At 37.0% G+C, this 18,218-nt stretch overlaps 1 long non-coding RNA gene across 3 annotated transcripts in view; it reads left to right on the top strand.

Moving 5' to 3' along the window:
• The window catches only part of LOC140612132 (uncharacterized), a 119,894-nt gene extending 106,006 nt beyond the window's left edge, over nucleotides 1–13,888 (top strand). For all 3 annotated transcript variants that reach the window (XR_012013444.1, XR_012013443.1, XR_012013445.1), the window contains 3 exons: nucleotides 6,752–6,843; nucleotides 7,411–7,554; nucleotides 13,665–13,888. This is a non-coding gene — a long non-coding RNA (uncharacterized lncRNA). The remainder of the gene's footprint in view (nucleotides 1–6,751; nucleotides 6,844–7,410; nucleotides 7,555–13,664) is intronic.
• The last annotated feature ends 4,330 nt before the right edge of the window (nucleotides 13,889–18,218 follow it).

The following is an 18,218-nucleotide window of genomic DNA, read 5'->3' as shown; positions in this document are numbered from 1 at the left end:
TGAGAACTAGTTACTAGGTTTTGAGAATAGTATTTTAGGGACACAAATATATTTCATACTCAATTAAAAAATATTTTAAAATAGTAAAGGACCAAGGTGGGGGGAAAAAACAGTAGATAATTCTGACACAAAAATATAATAGTTATTGGGACGCCTGGGTGTCTCAGCGGTTGAGCATCTGCCTTCGGCCCAGTGCATGATCCTGGAGTCCCAGTACTGAGTCCCATGTCGGGCTCCCTGCATGGAGCCTGCTTCTCCCTCTGCCTGTGTCTCTGCCTCTCTCTCTCTCTCTCTCTCTCTGTGTGTGTCTCTCATGAATAAATAAATAAAATCTTTTTTAAAAAGATAATAGTTATTAATGTTTTGCATATGAGTTTTTGATAACTCTTCGTGTGTGTGCACAGCTTCTTAATAAAAATATGCTATTTAAAAAATATGCTATTTTATAGTCTACTTTTTTCTTAAATGTTATTTTACTTTATGATTTTTAATAGCTACAAATCACTATTGGGTAAAATTTCAATTTTAATCCTGGAATAAAAGTGTCAATGACATAGTAAGTTTGATTGTTTAGCTGCCCTACCAGAGGCGGGCTGCTCCTTGGTTATACCAGAAGTTTACAGCTTCCTTTTCCAAATCATAAATGAGTTAATTCTTAAGCACTAGGATTTGCTTTTCTCTTTTAAAGGTAGTAGATGGAAGTCTTTGAAAGTACATGAAATACTTGGATATAAAATAAATACAAATTATTCGACATATTACAAAGATAATAGAGGCTGGGGAAAGAGAGGAGGTTCACAAACATAAAGTGGAGCCCTTGACTTACTGAGGGAACAGGAAGATTAAGTGATCTCAGATCATAACTCCTTCTCTGCATTGGAAACTTCCATAAACAGTTGTCACTGCAAATGGCCTTGGCCTCAGGATGCATTAATAATACCTGCTACAAGCCAATAGTGAATCCATTAATGTGTGTCCTCGATATAATTATTTTAAGTGACATATAATTAACTCATATCTTGTATATACCTAACAGTTCTCTTCAATGAACATGTGATGACTATATTAGTAAATCAAAGTTAAATGCTTATTGAGGACACTAAGTTTAGCGTGTTACTCTCCTTCGTGATTTATACGTTTGTGTCTCCCTAGTGATAAGTGTATATGTCCTTGGAGTGTGACAAACCTTGACATTAAAAAACAACAGCTGAGGTCTAAAAAGGCAAGGAATGATAGATTTAGTTTATTTGGTGGACTTAAGTATTCATTTTAAGCTCAGGAATTTTGCTGTACCAGGTGCAGTCCCAGTTGGCTCTGTTGGTTGGGCAGGATAGCTTCCAAGCTGTAGTCTTCCTCTGTTTAATTTTTGAGAACAGTTTTGTCCTCCTGAGTTAGAAATTTAGATGCTTTTTTCCATATTCAAATTTTTTACTGCTGGAAATAGTTTTCAAGTTCTCAAGGAATCCGTGGGCCATCTGTATACTATATCCATCATTCTCTAATTCAGTTTTGTTTATGCTGCTCTGAAATTGTTCACTTCCTATCTCCAATAGGTATAAATCCATTTATATCCCCAGATAGAGCCCTGAAACTTGGTTTTAAATTTGAAGGTAGGGAGGTGCCTGGGTAGCACAGTGATTGAGCGCCTGCCTTTGGCCCAGGGTATGACCGGGGTCCTGGGATGGAGTCCCACGTCGGGCTCCCTGCATGGAGCCTGCTTCTCCCTCTGCCTGTGTCTCTGCCTCTTTTTCTCTGTGTCTCTCATGAATGCATGAATAAAATCTTTAAAAAAAAATTTTTGGAAGGTAGGAAGCCACTTTTATTTGCATTTAAGGGTCAGCAATATGTAGCTGCTAACAGTATAGACTTTGGAGTTTAGATCCCAGCTCTATCACATACTGCCCAGGTGGCATAGCCTAGGCATTTCACCATTTTGTGCCTTCCTAATCTGCAAAAAATGGAATATAAGACTCTACCTGTCTCATAGGGTAAAGAACTTGGTGAGAAAATTTATGTAACACACATTTATACTAACAGTTAGTAGATGTTATCTATCTCTATTTTTTCCTTAGTGTCTGGGATGGTCATAACCAAATACATGTTATTGGATGAATGAATACATATTATAGAAAAATAGCTCAGAGGCATCTTGTTTACCCAATTACTTTATGTAAAATTCAAAAATAAAAGCAAATTACTTTATATTCTCTAAAACACCTAGTGTTTTATATTTCAAGTGATATTTAATGAGTGGGATGTGGAGAATGAAATTAGCAGTAAATATCAGAAAACAAAGTGTACTCTGTCCTAGAGTAAAAGTCATTTGTAATCAGGTTGCAGGAAAAGTGTATCCTGTAACGATCAAGGTCATCTCTCTTTCAGAAGTCATTTTAAATGTATATTAAATTATATATTTACATGTGTATATTTGCACACATGTATATGAACCATATATGAATTTTACACTGTATTCTTGAAAAGTAAATCAGAAGTATGTGGCTGCTATGGACTTCAGGATTGTTCACATAAATGCAGTGCTATTCGAATATCTCCAAGATTTGTTCTCAAAATAAATTTATTCTGGCAGTGGATTAGAATCCAGAATGAAGACCTTTATATTCAAAGTAATTAGCAGTACTTAGTAGTATTAGCAGCTTGACCCTGAATTCTGTGGTCTCTTCCCTAGACTATGTATAGATGTTTGTGTCAAGCAGTGTCTAACCAGTGTACAAAAGATATTAAATTATAGGGAACACATAATAGAGGCTGTGGAGCGGCTTTGGCAGTAGAATGTGCATCTGGAAGTTGATGAGGGTGGGTGGAAGCTAAGAGGATACTGAACTTGACTCATGTACTTATCATAATGTGGCAAGTTGTAACTTGTTTCCGACTTCCTTAGGAATTCTTAGAAAATAAAATATATCCCACATTGACTTTTAAATTTACATAATATGAAACATTCTACAGAGTAGAATTAAAAAAAAAAAACTGTGGAAAATTGAAGTCCACATCTGTAGGTTCAACTTGGGTTGTTTTTCTCTAACCACTGATCCATTTCATCTTAAGAGAAAAGAATCACATTTCTATCCCAGAACTCAAGGACAACTACTTTAGTGAAAAGCTGAAATTCATAGTTAAAACTTAGGATAAAATCTTTCCTTAAATAAAAAGTTTTTTTAAAAAATATGTAACTGGGGGAGACAGCTAGATCTCTAGACATAAATGTTATCTAATGATAGGTTCAGGAGAAACTAAGCCTTGGAAAAAAGAATCTGAGGAGGCTAAGGTATGGAAACACGACGTGATCTTTCATGTTTCTATTGCATTCATCAGTTTTTCAGAAAAGAAATATAGTGAATTTTAAATGATATATGTGAATTAGAACTATATTGTTTTTGAATACTGTAAGCGTAATGTTGCTTGCGTAGATGCTGCCTTTGGAAGTAATATTATGTCTAAAATGTGTGTCAAACTTTATTAAACCTCTTTTTACCTCATTCTCTTAGTTAAATTACTGTGAATTTGACAAATTTGGAGCTAAAAGACAATGGAAGACTATTCATTGAAACGCACTTAATTGAACTTCTGATTCAACAGCTATATTTCATTTCCCCACACTTCCCTCTCTTCATTTTCTTATCTTCCTCATGGCTATATTTTATCATTGTCTTTCTAGCCATAATTTATTCATTCCATTATTCCTTTCTACCCCTTCCTTTTTTACTCTGGCTTTCCCCTTCTTCCTCTCTCCTCTCTCTTCAACAAGCCTGAATCTTCATGACCTGATGTTCTGCATCTCAGGTGTTTCCTATGCACAAGAATGCAAATAGGGTCTTAGAAAAAGAGAGGTGAACAAAAATCACATAGTTCTATTATTGGTTGCTCTGTGCATAGTCTATTAATTAGGTGTTCAAATTAGCTGTAACCTGGTGTTCATCTGGATGACTGGAGCCTGATTTATCCAAATTTGCTTGGAGTTGACATGCAGGCTAAGGAGATCAGGGGTGGGCTGTTTCCAGGGCCGAACATCTCCATCCTTTCTCAGGCGTTTCCACAAAGGAGAAAGATGCTGGTTATCAATTTGAATTTTTTGAATTTTATAAATTTTGAATTATTTGTGACCCCCCCAAAAATATATATATATATATTTAATGCCATTATAAGTGGTTTTATTTTATTTATTTATTGATGATACACACACACACACACACACACACACACACACAGAGGCAGAGACATAGGTAGAGGGAGAAGCAGGCTCCCTGCCGGGAGCCTGATGTGGGACTGGATCCTGAGACTCTAGGATCACGCCCTGAGCCCAAGGCAGATGCTTAACTGCTGAGACACCTAGGTGTCCCCATTATAAATGTTTTAAAGACAATATTGCTAGAATAACTTTACTTGCAAGATTAGCAAATGCTTTTAGGATCACTAGTCTTATATATTTTTTCCATTTTCTTAAAAAAGTATATTCTATCTAGAAAAGATCAAAATACTGAATCAAAAAATGACTCGTCAAGCATATTAAATGTGATAGATACAGTAAAATTTATGGCTATAAAATTTTTGTTTGCTGTTTCAAAGATATATACATGGAAAATTATTAATCAAATGATATTTCAATGGAAAAGCAACCATGTCTTTCAGAAAAGCATCCTTTCCATTTTTAAATGGAGTATCTTTTATGAGTTTTAGGGTCTCTCACGTTAATGAGGCATTCTGTATTGGTGAGACCCTTTGATGATTGCTACTTTTCTGTTATATTTTTGAAAGCCTTCCCTTTCAAGCAATTTTTGCAAACTTAATATTATTGTATTTATGAACTTTTAAAGAAACTATCAACTACTCTGAAATTCGTAAAGAAATTGAGAGAATTAAATGCTTATGGGAAGTGTACTTAAGAAAAACAATTTCTTTTAATCAAATTTAGTTGCCTGAGTTTCAGTCTTATTTATGTAGTGGCCAATAGTTGCTTGGAGTTTTAATTTTACAGTGACTCTTCTTGTTTAAAGATCTCTATCTTATAATTCTCTGACTTTCCTATTTCTTCTACTGCCTCCATTAAAAAAAAAAAAAGATTTATTTATTTGAGAGAGTGAAAGCGCAGGAGAAGGGGCAGAGGGAGAGAGAGAATGAGACAGTCTTAAGCAGTACTGCTTTCATTTTTAATGAAATCATTTTAAAAGTTCAAGTGAAGGATTTTAAGTTCATTGTTATGAGTTCTCTATAAAGAATCTATTAACAGAATTTTCTCAGTCAAGATAGAGATGCATATTGGAAAACTATTCTCACCCACTTATGTCCCATCAACCTTGCACAGGATAAGTCAAGGATGTGGAAATGCAGAGATGTCCTGATATATCTGAATTCTTGGTTCTTATTTGTCACGCTGCAAAAGTAGAAGGCAGCTAGGATGCCACGATCATTGTTGTCTTGCTGCATCCATCCCTCATCATTAATAGCAGTAATAGAGACTCTCTGGGAGGTAGTACAGCTTCATTTCTCTTGGATAAATCTTCTTCCCTCTTTGTACTCAAACCATATTGCCTTCCTCAGTTTCTTCATGTCCTTTCTAACCTCAGGGCCTTTGTACATGCTGTTCTTTCTAGCTGGAATAATTCAATAATTCCTGATATATATATATATATATATATGTGTATATATATATATATATAAAGAATTGATATATAATATAAATATATATAATATATATTCCTGTGATATATATTAATTACATTAAATGCCTTCAATTCTATAAATCTTAGTTTAAATGTGAGAGAGCATCTTTTGAAGGACTCTTCTGACTACCCAGATTTGATAAGTTTTCCAAGTAAACCTTCCCATAACAGAATGTATTTCTTCCTACCACTTACCACAATTGCAATGAATGTAAATGTTAATTCTTTCTGTAAATCTTTCTCTCACATCTGCTTTTGCTGCTGGTCTAAGCAGTCCATCATGGTAAGGAGTGTCTTTGCCTTGCTGATAGCACTCCCTGGTGCTTAGAAGAATTCCTGGAATATAGAAGTTACACAATAATTATTGGTTGAGAAAAGAAGGAAAAAAGGTAGATTTATGAAGACATTGATTATTTTCCAGTTCCTTTGGTCTAACCTTTTACAAAATGAGTGTGTAGGAAATATTTTGAAAATGTCCATGAGCTAATAACTTTTCAAAGTCATAATTAGAATATTTGAAGGAAGTGACAGGGCCATAAAGTTATGGTGTAGCATCACAGACACCACACTGGTGTTGAGCAATGCAGAAGAAAGTAACCCCTGGATTCAAGGATTTAGACACATGGAGTATCACAGAGGCGGTTAGAAACACACAATATTGGAAATAGTATTTTGAGTTTGATCAACAACTGGTCTTTTTTTCATTCAACAATGAGAGCACACTCTATGCAAAATGCTCTAGAAAATCCTTGTGAGATAGAAAACTGAAGAAAAAGTATCTTAATAGCCTTCAGTATAAAGGGCAAAGCAGAATAAGGAGGGCAAAACTGGCAACATGAACTAAATGCAGTATTAGAAGTATAGGCAGAGTTTTATGAGATTCCAGGCATATCAGGAGCAGAGAGCAGATGCAGGAGGTAGGAAAATGCATGGCACATAATAGAAAATGGCAAAGAGGCCAACTGAGGACTATTCTGAGCAATGTTGGGTGCCATCCATAGTAAGAAATTTTGAGGGCAAGAAATACATAATTCATGCTTGCTTAATTTTTATTTTTGCTTCTTTTTCCACAGGTAGCTTTGAAGTCAAGGTGGGGAATAAATGAAACAAGTGAGGAAATGAGACAGACAGTGGTAACAGCTAAGAGCCTTTTGAAACAATTCAGGTAAGAGATGATCAAATTATGCCTTGTGTTATTAATGGATCAGACATACAAAAAATTTGGATAAATGAAATGAACACTTTCTTTTTTTTTAGTTTTTTTTAACTTTTTATTGTAAATCATATCAAACCTATGGAAAAGTAGCAAGAATAAAAGTAGCACACTTGTATACCTTTTACCTGGATTCACCTGCTAACAGCTAACATTTTTATCCCATTTGCTTTGCCATTTATTCTCTCTCCATATACATACAAACATCCCATTTTTTTCAGTTGTTTTGAGAATAAGTTACCTTACATAATGACCCTTTACTCTTAAATATGAAATGAACATTTTCATTTTTCATGTTTGTTGAGTAATATGAGCCATTTATCGTGAATAATATTTAAGAGATTTTTAAAAATTAAAATTATTAAACAGAAAGTAAAATAATTGGTAGCCTTGAAGTTTTATTATATTTCTAAAATAAAATAAGAACGCTGCTCCATCATTCATTTCGTCAAAGAAACAAATTTGCAGAGGAACTGTCTTAGCACAAACCTATTTCTTTATTTTTCTTTTCTCTCCCAGGTTAGTATATGTTGTGCCCAAGATTACGTATCCGAGAAACTACCAAGGAGCCGGTTTGTGTTTTGCACAGAGCCTTCCCTATGATGATTACACATCATTCAACTAGTATTTAATTGAGACTTTAAGGACCGATCTACTCATGAGGTGAAAAAGGCAAAGTTACAGTTATAGTAAAAGTTACTGCTTTGAATTCCCTGAATTTTTATTCTAAAATATCAGTTACCAATCACTTGGCATGAATTCTTACTCTAAAACTCCGGTTAGTAGCCGTTAGGCCTGAATTCAATATATGTATTCTGTTGTGTGTGGTGAAAAGCCACAGATATGATTGATTACTTTTAGTAATAGAGTCATATAAAAAATACACAGTCATTTATATTATAAAACCTCTTTATTAATGGTAGGTTAGGGGAATGTTGTTTTGACAGTCCACAGAAGGTACCTTATTGTGCATTTGTGTTATTCACTTGGCCAAAATTTGCTCATTTGGGCTTTTTAAGTGAAGACAATAACATTTAAAATTTTTTTTTTTTCTTAAGTTTTTATTTATTTATGATAGTCACAAAGAGAGAGAGAGAGAGAGGCAGAGACACAGGCAGAGGGAGAAGCAGGCTCCAAGCACCGGGAGCCCGACGTGAGATTCGATCCCGGATCTCCAGGATCGCGCCCTGGGCCAAAGGCAGGCGCCAAACCACTGCGCCACCCAGGGATCCCGACAATAACATTTTAAAAGTTAATGAGTTTTATAATTACTCAAGAGACTGGGTGGTATAGAAAGTATAAAGAATAAAATAGTATCACTTATACTTCTTCCACACAGAGGTATCCTCCTCTATTGATGTCTATATTTTTTCAGTCATATATACATTAATGTTTAATATACTTGCAATAATACTGAGGTACATCATACAATCATACAGCGTGGTCAATTTTGTTTCCATTATCACTTTGTGAGAAGTTTCCCAAAACACAAGAATCCATTTGAATATCTCATCTTAATTGTCAAATAATATGCAGAATTTTTTTTAATACGTTATTTATTTATTCATGAGAGACATACAGATTGAGAGAGGCAGAGACACAGGCAGAGGGAGAAGCAGGCTCCATGCAGGGAGCCTGACTTGGGACTCGATCCCGAGTCTCCAGGATCACGCCCTGGACCGAAGGCAGTGCTAAACTGCTGAGCCACCCGGGCTGCCCTACAGAATTGTTTTTACATGAGAATTTAATTTATCATTTTTGTAGCTGGTCACTGAAATATTTCTAGATACTTTTGGTAATATAGAATAATCTTTGATGTGCATTTTTATGTATAAATATTTTCTCAATTCTCTATTTCTTTAAAATAAATTTCTTTTTAAAAAAATATTTTATTTATTTATTTGTGAGAGACAGAGAGAGAGCAGGAGCTGAGGGTAGGTGGGAAGAGACAGGGGGCGAGGCACGCTCCCCACTGAGCAGGGGGCCTGATGTAGGGCTCAATTCCAGGCCCCTGAGATTGTGACCTAAGCTGAAAGCAGACATTTAACTGACTGAGCCACCAAAGCACCCCTAAAATAAATTTCTGTAAATTGAATTCTCATATTAAATTAAATAAACATAAAAAAATCTGACTACATATTGCCCAAGAGTATTCTAAAAGGCCTATACTAACATGTAGTCCAAAACCAGAAGCTTACTTAATTGAAATGTTTGTATTTTCCATTTATATTTATTTAACTCTTAAGTGTGTTGAATATTGTTTTTGTGCTTATTGTCTGGTTCAGTTTATTTTATGAATTGTTAGTTGATGCCTTCTCCTCTATCATTCTCTTGGTATACTAGTGTTTTTATTGACCTATTAAAGCCCATTTTATATTAAAATTATTATTTCCTTTTTATACATGAGCTTAGTAAATGTTTTAACTTAAAGAATTTAAAGGAGTGCCTGGGTGTCTAAGTCAGTCAAGCATCTGACTTTGACTTAGGTCATGATATTAGGGTCCTAAGATGGAGCCCTGGGTCGGGCTCCCCACGCACTGGGGAGTCGATTTGTCTCTCTGCCAAACCCCAACTTGTGTGCCCATGTGCTCTCTCTCTTTCTCTCAAATAAATAAATAAAATCTTAAGAAAATATATTAAAATATATTTTTTCGAAATTCTTGGTTAGAATGATAAAACCAATTGTGTCATAGAGAATTTTGTGATTTCTATAGTAAACCTTTTAAAAATTCAGTCAATTTTGATAGGTTTATCTATCAAAATCTCTCATCCTGAGTATAAGATGTAGAGACAAGTAACTCTAGATTAAATTCAAACACTATTTAAAAATGCAGTGTAGGGATGTCTGGGTGGCTCAGTGGTTTAGTGCCTGCCTTTGGCCCAGAGTGTGATCCTGGAGTCCCGGGATCAAGTCCCACGTCAGGCTCCCTACATGGAGCCTGCTTCTCCCTCTGTCTGTGTCCCTGCCTCTCTCTCTCTCTCTCTCTCTCTCTCTCTGTGTGTCTCTCATGAATAAATAAATAAAATTAAAAAAAAAAACATGCAGAAGAGTTTTAATTATCTACAAGTCATGGCTGTGGAGACGTTGCAATTTTGAGTTCAGAGAATCCAATGTCTTCACATTTGGCTTTGGCAATCAGTATGGTCATGAGAAGTGATGTTGATCTTGACCTCAGTGAGTTTAAGCAGTAAGGCTTTCTGCTGCTGACCCCTGGGCAAAGATCCTCCATGCAGTTGGTAATTTAATTTTACCTTTTGTTCAAGTCCCTCCCTCCAGTGAATCCAGTCCTGACCCATGCCTGTCAAATCTTGCATTTCCAACTAAATAACCACATAACAATCATTTATTGCTGAGTAGGAACTTTCCTTTTTTAGAAGAGGCACCCCTGAGCTGATTTATTTGCCAGATTGTGCCAGATATTTTATATTTGCCCTCATCCTTCCAATCACTTTCTATCCTTTTCTGCCTAGGGGAGTTATCTGTATGGATACCATCAGCAGGGTTTCCCTTCCCCAGTTTCCACTTATTTTTGGCCAGTGGGGAAAAATGGGAAAGAAAGAAGAGGGAGAGGTTAGGGTATTTATTCTCCTGGCTAAAATCCATGTTACATTACCTGTTTTAACTAAAGGTTGCACCTCCTTGAGTAATGGCCTGTTGTATGTGATTCTTGCTCCCCACTGGTTTCAGGAAGTTCCGGCCCCCAATCATCTCTTCCATTTCAGTGTAGTAACAACGCCATTGCTGCTAGTCCTAGAGTCCCTGAATACTCCTTAGCAATTAGTTATTACTTCATATTTACTACTTTCTAATTAGCTTTTTTTTGTAATAAATTATATTTATTATCTAATACTGCATAACAAATTACCTCTAAACTTCTGAGCTTAAAACGGTAATAAATGATTATTATGTCACTGTTTCTGTGGGTCAGGAATTTAGGAGTGGTTGACTGGATAGGCTTGAGAAACAATTTTCTGTGGATCCTCACATATCTGCATTTATTGAGAGAAAAGACATTGGTTGCCTTAATTCTGTGCTACTTTTTCAAGTACATTTGCAGATCGACTTGCCTTGGAAGATAGATAATTCTTTCTCTTACTTGAACAAAGTATAGCGTCCTTAGTGATAAAAGATTTGGGTTTCTTAAACTCAGGATTTCTCTCATGTAATACAGCTCACCGTGTATACAGGTGTCACCTGACCCAGGAATCTTGTGTCTGCTGCAAGTATCCATGAAAACAAGGCCAGGTAATATATTAGTCGGCAAGTAGGGCAATATCTTAAACCTTTGACAATTCTTGACAGGTAGTTTTGGGTTAGGGTTTCTCATGGGGCTGCAGTCATGGTGTTGGCATGGACTGTAGTCATGGGAAGGTCTAACTGGAGATGGATGATTGACTTCCAAAACGGCTGACTCACATGACTGGCAAGTTGATTCTGGCTTTTGTCAAGAGGCCTTGGTTCCTTGCCATGTGAAATATTCCATAGGCCAGTCTATTTTCCCAACACAGTAGCTGATTTCTCCAGTCATCGATCCAAGGTAGAAGGCCTAATGTCGTATGACCTGACCTCAGAAATCACATTGCTATTTCCATAATATCCTATTGGCCTCACTGGATAACACATCTACTCAGTGTGAGAAGTGACTATACAAGGACATGAGTACTGTGAGGCAAAGATCATTGTAGGTCATTTTGGAGGCTACCGTATAAGTTGTTCTCAGGATATCCCAGTTTGTGTCTAATGTCTCTTTCCTGACTGAAACTTATTTACATGTGCTCTTAGCTCCTGTGGGCATGTTTGTATTTAAATGTGTTCTCTTTATTCTCTCTCTCTCTCTGTTTTATTTTTTTAAATATTTTATGTATGTATTTGAGGGAGAAAGAGAGATAGCGAGAGAGAGCATGAGTGGGGAGGAGAAGGAGAAGCAGACTCCTCGCTGAGCAGGGAGCCTGATACGGGGCTCAATCCCAGGACCCAAGGATCATGACCTGAGCCAAAGGCAGATGCTTAACCAACTTGGCCACCCAGGAGCCCCTCTCTTTACTCTTTTAGTGCAAACACTCCTAGGATCATGAATTTCATTTACAAGGATATATCAAGTTACAATCTTTGAGTAATTTGGCCAAAAATTGCAATCAGTATGAGACTAAAGATACCCCAAATTTAATACTCCTTCCAATATTCAAAACAGTTGTTTTTGAATAAGAAATAGAAAAATGAATTGAGAGCAATAATTTTGAAATCTTCTTATGTAAATTGGATTAAGTTGTAGGCAAATACTTACTTAAGTGGGATAATTGAAAGAATGTGTCTATCAAAATATTTTTCCCAGTCTCTTAACAGAATATCTCTATCTATTATCAAAGTTAGTATTGGAGAGTCATCCAAAAAAGTCTGTATTTTGTCTTAATGCATTGCATTTTATTTAGAGGGGCAATGCATCACTTGGTCTTTTGTCAATAGTTTTAAATTTTATTTATTTATTTATTTATTTATTTATTTATTTATTTATTTATAATTAGGTTCAATCCCTAAGTACATATCGTCACCTAACAGAAAGCACACACATTAAGGGTTGATTTTATTGGACATAAAGGCTTGAAAAAGTCCAGAGACCCATGTGGTTTTGTGCAGTGAGGTTTTAGACAATCTGGTACTATATTTGAAGGTGCCTGAAGGAATGATAGCGTTTGTTAGAAATTCTGTACTCCTCACAAATTCAACTTCAGTTGACCCTAATAGCAGAAATACACTAGTAATTCAGTTTTTAATGAAAGAAAGATGAACAGTTGTGTAAACAAGTTTGAAGAGCTGTGAATTACTTCTTTTACAGAAAATAAAGTATTAGGTGACTGCAATAGTGATGATGTACTTAGGCGTATTCTGAGGTTAGAAATCTTACAGAAAGGGCACCCCCCCGCCCCCAGTTTTCAGTGAAAGTATAATTTAGTTTTTGTCTGTGTTTTGAGCTGAAATATTAGTTTACATTTAAACTTTTTTCATTCTTTCCTTTTAATTCATTCCTTTAACAGTTCTCTTTTCTGCAGCTTCCTTGACAGAAAAAGCTATGGAGTTTTTCAAATCCAATAAGCAAGATTAGAAGCGAGACATCCCTCAACCAAACCTCCACCAAAAGACCTCAGGTCTTTAGTGTATGGGAGGTCTTCGGAGCTATTAATCTGGTAAAGCCTCTGACAGCTCGGAGTGCTTTTATAGATGCCTGGGATGGGCGCTGTGTTTTTAGTGTAAAACAACTCTACGTTCTGAAGATACCTCAGCTCTTTACTGTGAGGGTCAGAGCATGAGTACACTCGTTCGAGGCATCTAAGGAGAGAGAGAAATGAACACAACTGTACACTGCATGCTTGAATCCCCCGGGTGTGACACTGAAACCCACTTTTGAATGATGCTCAGCATACTCCCATAAAGCCCCCTAGCTGAGACAGAGACAAAATAGCTCTGTTAATCTAGTGCCTGCTGCCAGAGCTGCTGTTCAGGTTCAGTGTTCAACCTCTTTGATACTGACTTTGCAACTGAGTGTGGATTATTCTATTAGATCTCCAGATGTGGGATTGTAGGACAGACTTCAATAAACAGTAGAATCACAGGTGCTCTCACCAAGTGCCCCTCTTGCCCTTCAGCCAACCGAGGCTAAGTCTCCCTTCGCCAGTTGTTAACTGTTCTGAGATTGAGCCATTGAGACTAATAAACTTATTTTCCACAGTTATGACTCTCTCCTTCTTCACTCTTCTCCCTCCTTCTCCCCTTTCAGCCCTCTTTCTCTCCTTCTTCTTCTTACCCTCCTTCCCACACCATCCTTGCTAGAGATGAACAATAGAAGCTTCAGTTACTTCTGGAAGCCACCTTAACACACGAGAAGAAACAGCCACAGGATAATGGACCTGAGATGAGAAAAGTAAGCCCCATGACAATATCCTTAGGCCATTTGAAATGGGGTTTCTTTTAGTTGCATCTGAAATCATCCACTTTGACACATGGAACATATGGAAAAAAGAGAGGCAAGCAGAGGCCTGGCATGAGTGGCTCTGCTTGTTGGTCATCCTCCAGAATTGGGGTAGAGTTTGGAAAGGTGGGAAGTATTAAAATATTTTATGTTACTATATGTTTTAGAGAGATCAGTTTGTTGGTAGTGACCAAATAGAATAATACTGGGGGAAAAGTGTGCCTGTTCCATGGTTTGGCAAACCTTCAATGGCAAACTAAGTATTGTCTTCTAGGAGGTCACGTCAGGGCCATCCATTAGGCCCCTGCTTACTCAGGGAGTTCTTCTTTTAGCTTAATATGTTTCTGCATGAGATTTTGCTTGAAAAAAAGGTTTATAATCAGAGACTGAAAACTACTGCTTAGTAATACATACCCATTCTGTCATTGATCTGTGATAAGCATGATGAGTGCCCCAGAAATTGTGTGTCATATGTCATCCATTTGCATCTTTACCTGACTTCTTCTGTCTATACTTGACTTCTGGCAAGGCCATCGTTATTCAGTGTTTTCATTTAGCCTGTCATCACTCCCCTTTCCATGTGAGGATGAGGTAGAGGTACAGCCGTTCCATCTTCCTGTCTTTCATTCTCCTCTCCAATACCGCTTAACAGGGAGTATACAATTTTGTTGACATTCAGTACAGATCCTCAACTCACATGCGTAGTCAGGCTAATTTTTTTCTTCCAGGGATGAATTTGGCCTAAGATCTTGGTTTGCATCATACTGTTAGGAAAAAAAAATGCATTTTGCATTTTTATGATTACCGGATATTTGTCTTTTTTCCCTCCCATTTTGAGTCCGATAAGTGTATTTGTTGTTTACATATTTTGTGAGAGTAGGTGAATGGCAGGTGTTCATTGGATCCAATCAGAATGTACCGATTTCCCTGTTTAAGTCAGCAAACTTTCTGCATAAATAGGAAACAGTAGTCATAGCAGAAGCATCAACAGCCACCTTCAGAAAGAGAAAACAAAATGTCCTAATGCAGGATTTTTTATGTATAATTCAATTGCTTTGGTAAAATATCTACTGGCAAAGCTGAACCTAAACAGCATTTCACATGCATCCTAAACAGCTTGCCTGAAGACTGAAGCATACTCTGCTTATATACTTTCTGAAATCTATCTATATTTTATTTTGTCTTGGAAAAAGATTAAAGAATAGAATTATATTAGAACTGGTGGAGGCATGATCCATGCCCCCTTGATTATATTGAAACATTAAAATGTCATCAGCATGTTAATTTTGTCATCTCAACTGCACGAGATTTATTCAGCACTTCTATCTATTACATTACTGTGGAAACACAATTTATTCTGATTGTGGAAATGTCATAGGCAGCAACTAAAAACATCTGGAATTCTTGGTTTAGAAAGAATGCCTGGTTTCAATAATGCTATTTCTAAATTAACTTTATCTATGAAGAAGGCAGGAATCACGCATTTTTAAATTATTCAATTTGAAATATTCATTTGGCTCACCAGTTTTAACTGAGGAGGTTAAAAACTAAAAACTAAAAAAAAAAAAAAAAGATAAAATTTGTGGGTAAGGAACTATTGTTTTTCAAAGGTTGGGAAAAATAAAATGGTCCTCAGTGAAAGTGTAATTTCAGGAAAATATAGTAACTTGATTTTTTTGTTTGTTTTTCCTCTTCATTATGGCAAGAAAAGCTTGACTAAGTCTGTGACACATCTAGAAAGTAGAAGCAAAGGAGAGAGATGGGTAATGAATTCCATGAAGACAAAAGAATTGTCAGAATGGCACAAAGAAATATAAATTTTGCTTTTACGCTTTACTTTCTCCTTTATAAAATCTGAACATAGAGTACATTTCTTTGCTACCGCTGAGATGAAAGCCCTTCCCTTGCTAAGGACTTGTATACAAGGTGGCGAGGGAGGAAAGAAGCAAAAGTTGGTTGATAATAATTTAGGGATTTTCTCAGTATTCATATCTGTAATTTGTTATCTGAGGTATCTAAATCCTGAAGCTCTGAAAACTGAAATAAATACCCACTGAGTGGCAAAAATTGAAGCTGACCTAATGTGAAGTTATATTCTGCATTTCGTTTGACTATTCATAATTTCACCGAAGAATTACTAATTCTAATTACTAATACTAATGCAATTATACGGTGCTGCCCCATACCTCATGTAGAATAATTCTTTCCTAGAACTTGAAAAACTCTAAGTCACAAAACTCATCTTGTTGGAAAAGTTTCAGATAAGTGGGTTATGGATCTGTAGTAAATTCTAGAGTCCACCTCCCTGACTCTCCCCGCATCAAAGCAGATTGTTTCCAACTTGTGTGGGCTTGACTTTTTTTTTTTTTTAACAGATTTTATGTATTTATTCATGAGAGGCACAGAGAGAGAGAGAGAGGGGCAGAGACACAGGCAGAGGGAGGAGCAGGCTCCGTGCAGGAGCCCGATGTGGGACTCATCCTGGTTCCTGGATCACGCCCTGGGCCCTGTGTGGGCCTGACATAAAAATCTTCTGCCGTGAGGCATTATTTGAAGCACCTGTGCTCATGTCTTAGCTAAAATCCACCTTCAGGTTTCGCATCTAGTATTAACATTATTTTGGCAAACACTATGGAAAATAAATATTATTATGCTTATTAGATACATGGCAGCTGCTGCATTCCTGCTTTTGATTTTTAACACTCTTCTGATTTGGGAATATATTTTGATTTACAGAAAAGTTGCAAAGATAGTACAGAGGACTCCCGTGTACCATCACCATGTCCCTATCTCTTTCCTGCTATTTTAAAGAAGCTGATATTACCAAAGTTCAGTGCTCAGATGTCTGCTGATTGGCTAATCAAATTGCCTCCCCCCTTTTTTTAAGGTGCCCTTATTGGGCTCTGCACATGGCTTCTATTTATGATCCTTCATTCTTACAACAAGTAAGTTAAGTGAAGATTACTTTTGCACAGCTTAGAAGGGGAAAATGAAGGTCAAGGAGAGGCACTGGCCAACGTAGGGCAGCAGTTCTTCAATAACAGAACTAAGTGTCTAACTCAGGACCTCAGGGGCTCCAAAGCACAAAATATCTTCAAAGCCCACCACTATCATCAGCCCCTGCCTTGATGAGGGCCCCTGGTCAGCAGAATTTGTCTTCCTTCTTCAAGCTCCTATTTGGTCTCCTGGCTGAAGCTACAGCCTCTCTTACCTCGCTCAGGGATGCTCCCCCGGAGCCTGTGGGAGATTGGGAGGCCAGCCCATGGAGTTTAGCAGAGGGAAAAACTTATTTTTGCCACTTTTGAGGTTCAGGAATAAGGCCTTTCATGGCTTCTTCCTTTGTTTATGCAAAGGCACTCCATTAGCATTGGCATGTGTTCTTTGTCTTCTAAGAGAAAAAGAGAAAGGATGGAGCTTTAGAGGCTGCTTCTTTTTTTTTTTTTTTTTTTTTTTTTATGTTGCCTCCTTTTATCTGGAGGAACAAGCTGTAAAATACCCTTAGAAAACCACTTAAGAGGCTAAGGGGAAGAATGGTTATGAGACCCTCAGTTTTTTTTTTTTTTTTTTTTTTTTTTAAACACAGTAGCTTTGTTTATGTCACTCAAAGGCGTGGTGAAAACAGAAAAGGAGAAACTACCCGGAAGCTGCTCGAATAGAATGGAGGTAAAGAAGCCTCTCCTCAGAGCTTCTCCCTCTTTGAATCTTATACAGTCACAACTAGGCACCCACACTAGTTTAGAGGGATGCCTGGAGGGCAACAAGGACTGCTGCGTTAGGAAGATACTCTTGAACACTTAGAGTTAAAAACTTTTCAATAAGTATGTCATTATACTTGGCTGAACCTTTCGTAGTCATCATGAAATAACCCTCTTTTGAACCCCCAAGAGATCTTATATGAAAATGTCACACAGCAGTTCCCAGGTGGGCTGGGTATAATCATGATAGCACTAGAGTCCTTATGAAATCAGCTTATTTACTATTTATTTTATAGAAATTGAAAAGTATGCTCCTAATATTTACAGAACGTAATCCACCTGAAAAATCAAATATACCTGCATTTCTTCCTGTATCAAGAATTAAAGCAACACTGATGAAAACAGCTCCTCCTGTGGCTCTGAGGCTCCTTCCGTCTTGTGGCTCTGTGTCTTCAAGACATGGTCTCCGGGTTCACCACGCAAGAGCAAAGATGTGGGAATCCCATTAGGGAGGTCTTTATAGGCCATTCTTGGCTGTGGCCTGTATCAATTCTTCCTATGCTGTGTTGGCAACATGGGAAGTGTGCTTTTATATGGGTATCCGTGAAGGAAAAGAAACTGGTGTAGTGAAGAGCTCACCAGTCTCTGCCATGCTTCCCAGGTTAAG

The sequence above is a fragment of the Canis lupus genome, chromosome 20, assembly GCF_048164855.1.
Source record: "Canis lupus baileyi chromosome 20, mCanLup2.hap1, whole genome shotgun sequence".
NCBI lineage: Eukaryota > Metazoa > Chordata > Mammalia > Carnivora > Canidae > Canis > Canis lupus.
The sequence above is the reverse complement of the archived record's forward strand: the minus strand, read 5'-3'. Positions and strand labels throughout refer to the sequence as shown.